An 8,098-nucleotide genomic window follows, 5' to 3' on the forward strand; every position below is an offset into this window, starting at 1 on the left:
CTATAAATACCTGGAAACATACAATCTATAAAGACTGAATCAGGAAGAAATAAATAATCTGGATAGACAAAGAACAACTAACAATATTGAATCAGTAGTAAAACATTTCCCAAAAGAAAAGCACAGGACCGGATACCTGCACTACTGAATTTTACTGAGGAAAAACTATCATTAATTCTCCTGAAACTATTGCAAAAAGTTGAGGGGAAGAAATTCTCCCCTAACTTGTTCTATAAGGCCAGAATCATCCTGAAACCAAATCCAGACAAGGACATGATAGAAAAAGAAAACTAAAAGTCAATATCCCTGATAAACATAGATGCCAAAATTCTCAACAAAATATTGGTAAACTAAATCTAACAGCACACATCGAATAGATAAAACACCATAGTCAAGTGGGATTTATTCCAGGGATGCAAGAATGGTTCAACATATGCAAATCAATCAATGTGATACATCATATCCACAGAATGAAAGACAAAAACCATATTATCCTCTCAGCAGATGCAGAAAAAGCATTTGGTAACATTCAAAATCCCTTGATGATAAAAACGCTTAAGTATAACTAGGCATAGACATACAACAAATTAACAGCTCACATTCTACTGAATGGAAAACAGCTGAAAGCCTCTCTTCTAAGGACTGGAACAAGTTTGCTCACTTTCACCAGTTTTATTCAACATAGTACTTGAAGTCTTAGTCAAAGCAATCAGGCAAGAGAAAGAAATAAAAGGCATCTAAATTGGAAAAGAGTACTTCAAATTGTCTTTTTTTCAGATATTATCTTATACTTTTTAAAAACCAAAGGAATTCTTAGATTTGATAATTAAATTCAGTAAAGTTACAAGATACAAAATCTGTATACAAAAATCAGTAGCATTTCTACTGACCAATAATAAACTAACAACAACAACAACAAGCCAATACCATTTACCATAACTACACACACACACAGAGAGACAGAGAGAGAGAGAGAGAGAGAGAGCTAGGGATAAATTTAACCAAAGAGTTGAAAGACTTCTACAAAGGAAACAAAAACACTGATGAAAAAATTGAAGAACACACAAATGAAAAGATATCACATGTTCATGGATAGGAAGAATTACTAACACTCAAAGCAATCTACATATTTAATGTAATTATTATCAAAATACCAATTACATTCTTCACAGAAATAAAAAAAATCATAAAATTTTTATGGAAGTACACACACACATAAAATAACCAATAGCCAAAGCAATGATGAGCAAAAAGAATAAAGCTGGAGGCATTACAATATCCGACTTCAGTATGTATTACAAGGCTATGGTAACCACAATAGCATAGTATTGGCATAAAATTAGACACATAGACAAACGGAACAGAATATAGAACCCAGAAATAAATCCATGTGTTTACAGCCAACTGATTTTAAACAAGGCACCGATAGTATATACTGAGAAAATAAAATCCTCTTCAATAAATTGTGCTGGGCCAATTGGATATCCATATGTAGATGAATGAATCTAGATTCTTATCTTTCACTTAAATAAACTCAAACTGGATTAAAGACTTAAACATAAGACCCAGAACTCTAATACTGATAGATGAAAACATAGGGGAAATATTCCAGTACATTGGTCTAGACAGGATTTTTTGGCTAAGGCCTCAAAAACACAGGCAACAACAACAAAGAAATACACAAATGTGGCAAGTGTAAACTAAGATTCTTCTGCACAGCAAAGGAAACAATTAAAAGAATGAAGAAACAACCTGTTGAATGAGAGAAAATATTTGAGAACTACTTATCCAACAAAGGACTAATATGCAGAAGATTCAAGGAACTCAAACAACTCAACAGGAAAAAATAATAATCCCATTAAAAAATGGGCAAAGGACATGAATAGGCGTGTCTCAAAAGAAGATGTACATATGCCAACAGGTATATAAAAATGCTCATCACCACTAATGCAGGGAAATTAAAATAAAAAGCACAATGAACTATCATCTTACCCCAGTCAGAATAGCTATTATAAAAAATACAAAAAAAATAACAGTAGCTGGTGAGGATGTCGAGAAAATGAAACTCTTAAACACTGTTAGTGAGAATGTAAATTTGTACAGCCCCTATTGAAAACAGTATGGAGATTTATCCAAACAACTAAAAACAGAACCACTATATGATCCAGCAACCTCACTACTGGGTATATATCCAAAGGCAAGGAAGTTAGTATATCAAAACGATAACTCCACCCTTATGTTTATTGCAGCACCATTCACAATAGCAAAGATATGGACTTAATCAAGTGTTCATCCATAAATAAATGAATAAAGAAAATGGGGTATATATACATAGTGGAATACTATTTGGCCATAAGAAAGACTGAAATCCTATTATTGACAGTAACATGATTGCAACTGGAGGTCATTATGTTATGTGAAACAAGCCAGGCACAGAAAGAGAAATGTTGCATGTTCCCACTCATATGTAGTAGATAATAAAGTTGATCACATAGAGGTAGAGAGTAGAATCATAGATACCAGAAGCTGGGAGGAGTACGTGGGTAGGAGGAGGGGGATGAAGAGAGCTTGGTTAATGGGTACAAAAAAATAGTCAATAGAAAGAATAAGTTCTACTATTCGATAGTAGAATGACTACAGTGAACAAAAATGTATTGCATATTTCAAAATAGCTGGAAGAAAGGACTTGAAATGAGCCCAATACATAAAAATGATAAATGCTTGAGGTGATGGATATCCTAAAAACCTTGATTTGATCGTTACAAATTCTATGCATGTAACAAAATATCACATATATCTATAAATATCTATAAATATTATGTATCAGTAAAAAAGCAACTTGGTTGGAACTGATGATTTTTTTTAAAACAACTTATATTCTTCCAATCATACCATCTACAGCTGATAAGTGTCTATTTGCAAAAAAAAAATAGTCTCACTATGGCTTTGTTGTTAAACAGAGTCATGACTACTATGCCTATATAACATTATTGTATATTTTGTCTTATTTGATCCTTACAATAACCCTGTAACAAAGGTAGATCACAGAGTGTGTTATTTCCTATTTAGTTGAAGAACAGAGAGTTCTGTGAATTTTCCAGGGTTACCTCAAATTTGAGACTTAGAGGTATTGGACTTTTAAAGATGTGGGCAGCTGGTTCTGACTATTGCCTTCCTGCTGGTGAGACAGGCTACTGTCTATGGCTGAGAATATTGATTGAAGGCTTGACAGGGAAATGAGTTATAACCACTGTTTTATTTTTTTTTCACTGTTATTTATATGGTGAAAGCTGGAAGCCTGGCTCTTATGGCAAAAATAAAATATAAAATAAAATAAAATAAAATAAAATAAAATAAAATAAAATAAAATAATAAAATAAAAAAATAAAATAACTGCATACTTTGGGAATTCCTCTATTAGTTGACTCAAGGCTTCTCACTAGAAGTCAAAAATGTTTGCCTGTGTTCCTAAGTGAGAACCCAGGAGAAAGTGTGTGGCTATGATATGGGTAATAATCACTTTTAATGTCCAAAACTGAGGGACTGATATTCTCCTAAATAGGACTCTCGTTTTGTTTCCCATCTGAGAAAATGGTAATACTATTCTTTTATTGCTCAGGCCGTGATTCTTAGAGATATTCTTCACTCTTCACTTTGTTTTTGTACTCAACGACTAATCCATCAGCAAACTCTGACAGCTGTATCCTGAAAATATATTCAGAATCTTACCAATTTTACTACCTTCATACTAAAATCTTGGTCCAAGACAATAATTATTTAAATGACCTCTTGAATTATGTCCTTGTTTCACCTTGATCTTCTTCACTGTGTTCCAGGCAGTGTAGCCAGAGGGATCATGTTAAAACAATGGTCAGATCCTGTTTTTTCTTTGTATGAAACCAGCAAATGACTTCCTATCTCTCACAGAAGCCTAAATTCTAACAATGGCTGACAGCTTGTAGGTCATCTGCCTCTTCCACTTACCTATCCAAATTCATCTCCTACAGCTCTTCATCTTACTCACTCTTCACCAGGTGCACTGGCCTTCTCTCTGCCTCTAATATGCCAATATGCTTCTGCCTTGGAGCTTTGGTACACGTTGTTCCTTCTGCCTGTAACCCTGTTGTCCCAGATAGCTGCATGGGCCCCTCCCTCACTTTTATCAGTCCAGATCTTTACTCAGATATGACCTTCTCAGCAAACCTTTCCTAGTCACCCTACATAAACTTGCATCCACAAGCACTGCTCTGCTTTTACTCCTTAACATTTCTCATCACCTCACATATAGTTTCTTTCTTGTTTAGATTGTTTATTTTATGTCTCACCTAGTAAAATAGAAGTGAATGAAGACAAAAATTTGATCTGTATTTTTCATTGTTGTAGGCCCATCACTCAGCACAGTTCTTGTACATAGTTGGTGCTTGATAATTATTTGTTGAATGAATGAACTTGCTGAATGAGGAATTAATCTTCCTCATTTGGTGAATTAGGGTCTTTATTTTCTTCAGACTTTCAAAATAACAAGCCAGATATAAAATGGACCAAGCCTATCATTCGTTGTCTTGGGTGCTGAGTAAAAGTTATGCCAAAGATAGGCATAAAAGAAACAATAGAAATATGGAAATTGGTGATGAAGATATAATATCATGTTAAATAATATTTTTTATCAGTTTAGCCCTTAATAATTTGCAAATAAATTTTATATGCATACTAAATTTAAATTTACCACTCTAAGATTTACAGGAAAAATGTATTATTTCCTTTTTGTAAATAAGAAAACAAAAATTTAGAGAAATTAGATAATTTGTCCAGAATCACACTACTAATACATAGCAGAGCTAGAATGAAGTCTTAGGATACACTTATCTTAAGGCTGAATCAGTGTTTCTTTCACTTTTCTCCCACATATATTTGAATTGCACATTTTAATGTCAGTGTTTTAGTGTCAGGAAAATTAAAACTTTTTAAATCAAGACACAAAATGTCCTTAAAAAGATGGGTTAGTTCTCGCTGAGACCCATCACCCTGACTCTACATAAGACACACCACTGGGACTCACCATGTGCCATGTGTGAATACATTTCAGTCCATACGGGGCAGGCAGGTGTCCAGATGGGCAATGCTAACCTGTTGAGAGCTCTACTGCCTGGAACATGAGATTCAAACTGACGGGCAGAAGCCGAGTGAAAAGACCATTGGTGAAGGGGATAGTCGACCTTCACGAGCTTCTTCTGTGAAACCAGTGCTAGAAAACATGTGTCCTGGACGTTTTGTGGATCTGGAGCCTATGGCCATTGATGAAATCTGAAATGGCGTATACCCACAGTTCTTCCACCCAGAGTGGCTCATCACTGTAAAAGAGGATGCTCTCAACAACGATGTCCATGGTCACTATACCATTGGCAAAGAGATCAATGACCCAGTGCTGGACTGGACCTGGAAGCCATCTGACCAGTGCACAGGACTTCAGGACTTCCTGGTGTTCTGCAGCTTTGACAGGGGCACTGGCTCTGGCTTTACCTCACTCCTGGTGGAGCGGCTGTCTGGTGACAATGGCAAAATCTAAGCTGTAATTCTCCATCTACTCAGCCCTGCAGGTGTCCACAGCCATGGTTGAGCCCTACAACTTCATCCTGACCACTCACTCACACCACCCTAGAGCACTCAGCTCGTGCCTTCGTGGTGGACGATGAAGCTGTCTATGACAATTGCTGCCACAACCTGGACATTGAGTCCCCAACCTACACCAATCTCAACTGCCTCATTAGCAAAGTAATCTCCTCCACCACAGCTTCTCTGCACTTTGACAAGGGCCTCAACATGGACCTGACAGAGTGTCAGATCAACCTGGTGGCCTGCACTTGCATCTACATCCCCCTGGCCACCTATGTGCCAGTCATCTCTGCAGAGAAGGTGTACCACAACAGTTGTTTTTGGCAGGGATCGCCAATGCCTGCTTTGAGCCTGCCAGCCAGATGGCAAAGTGTGATGGTATGGCACTTTAGGGAATATGGCTTACTGGTATGGCAAGTGTATGGCCTACTGCCTGTTGTACCACAGAGATGTACCCAAGGATGTCAATGCTGCCATTGCCACCATCAAGACCGAGTGCAGCATTCAGTTTGTGGACTGCTGCCCCACAAGCTTCAAGGTTGGTATCAACTAACCGCTGCCCAACTGTGGTGCCTGGGGGTGACCTGGCCAAGGTACAGTGTGATGTGTGCATGCTGAACAACACAATTGCCATTGCCAAGGCCTGGGCCCACCTGGACCACAAGTTCAAGATGATGTATGTCAAGAGGGCGTTTGTACACTGGGTAGCTGGTGAGGGCATGAAGGACGGTGAGTTCTCCAAGGCTCAGGGAGGATATGGCCGCCCTGGAGAAGGATTATGAGGAAGTAAGCACCGACTCCTCTGAGGATGAGAATGAGGGAGAAGAATAGAACAGCTGCCTGGAACCTATTCATTATGTTTATTGCAAAATCCTTTGGAAATAAACAGTCTCCTTGCATGGTTTAAATAAATAAATAAATAAATAAAATAGAAGGATTTAGTATCTTCAGCAAAACAGAACTTAACACCCAAAAGGATTGATATAAATTTTAAAATATTTTGTAATTTGCATTGTTTTACACAGAGAAAGCATAGGAAAATATGTAGATTTTGCAACGGGTAATTGATGGGCCTTTTTTTTTTTCGTGTTGCTTTCAGGAATGCGTGAGCAAACAGCCTATCTCTAGTGAAAAAAAATGCAGACTATTGCTGCATTAATATCGACATCCAGAACATGAAATCTGAAAACAAAATAACTATAAAATTATACCACACAGCAGCTAAATTAAAGAAGCTGAGTATACAGCTCCATATATGCTCACTATAAAGAGAATATTTTTGCAAATTAAAAATATGTGAATAATTGTCATGAAGAAGTAATTGCTTTTAAAGATAAAATAATTGGAGGCTGGTTTTGTTCTCAAATTACTCAGAACTTTGTTGGTGCTTCTAAGGAGCAGAGCTTTGCAATGTTTTTGAACCTTTGCTCTTTCCCTGTACCTTCAAAATTTTGTTCAGGACTTTCTATTCTAAATGCTCTGAGGAAAGTACTGTTGCTCCCCTTAAGGATCAAATGTAGAACAAATCTGAGTGGCTGGTGACAAACTTCTACATCCCCACAACTATAAAATTAACATGTGGCAGTAGGTAATACTTTATTACTTATCTTTCTGAATAATTGTTTTAAAATATTATTTAATGGTGGTCTCTTGTTTTATTTAGGAGTTTATTTTTGTATCCTAACATAGTAAACAGTAGCAAATATAAATACACATAGAGTTACAGGGCATAGGAGAGAATTAGCATTTATTGTCAACTAATGACTATACACTTGGTATGCATTATTTTATAATTCAAAACAATACTTTAATGTGGGTATTAATATCTGTATTTACAGGAGAGGAACATGATATTCAGGAATTAAGTTTACATAGTTACTAAGGAACAGATACAGTAGGGTTTGAAGTTCATTTTATCTCCAGAGTGATTCATCTTCCAAATATACCCTTTTTGATCCCATAGTGTTTGGGAGATATGATCTTCTAACCAACTTGGGAATGATTGAAACCCTTAAAGACATCTTGGCAAATGACTCTTCAGCAAAACAAGTCTTATGACCAAGAACTTATTAATTTGAGGGCCAGAATATATTGTTAAAGCTAAAATAATTAACAAGTTCTTATGGGTATTTAGTCTAATTTCATTTCTGCCAGTTCCTGTCTATCATTTGAGGTCATACACAACAATAACTCTTCTAGTTAATTGCCTTTCGACTAATTGAAGAGAGCTGGTTTTCTCTTCTTTAGGTTAAGAATCTACAATTCATTTTAAATAATTCCTTAGCAAATAAACTGCCAATCAATTATTATCTATATCTGATAGAAATTCTGATATGAACTCTGAGAGGAACTCAGAGGCAATTTTAATGTTAAACATTTAATGTCCATTTCATTGATGAAAGAACTGAAACCCTGATCAACTAAGTAAATTTTAAATTAAAATTAGGCTATCTTTTCTCTAAGAATAAGAGTCTATTCTTGATTT

At 36.1% G+C, this 8,098-nt stretch overlaps 1 pseudogene; it reads left to right on the top strand.

The window, feature by feature from the left end:
- The first annotated feature begins 5,067 nt into the window (after nucleotides 1-5,067).
- On the top strand, nucleotides 5,068-6,444 carry LOC129480227 (tubulin alpha-4A chain-like; annotated as a pseudogene).
- The last annotated feature ends 1,654 nt before the right edge of the window (nucleotides 6,445-8,098 follow it).

This window comes from Symphalangus syndactylus, chromosome 4, assembly GCF_028878055.3.
Source record: "Symphalangus syndactylus isolate Jambi chromosome 4, NHGRI_mSymSyn1-v2.1_pri, whole genome shotgun sequence".
NCBI classification, from domain to species: Eukaryota; Metazoa; Chordata; class Mammalia; order Primates; family Hylobatidae; genus Symphalangus; species Symphalangus syndactylus.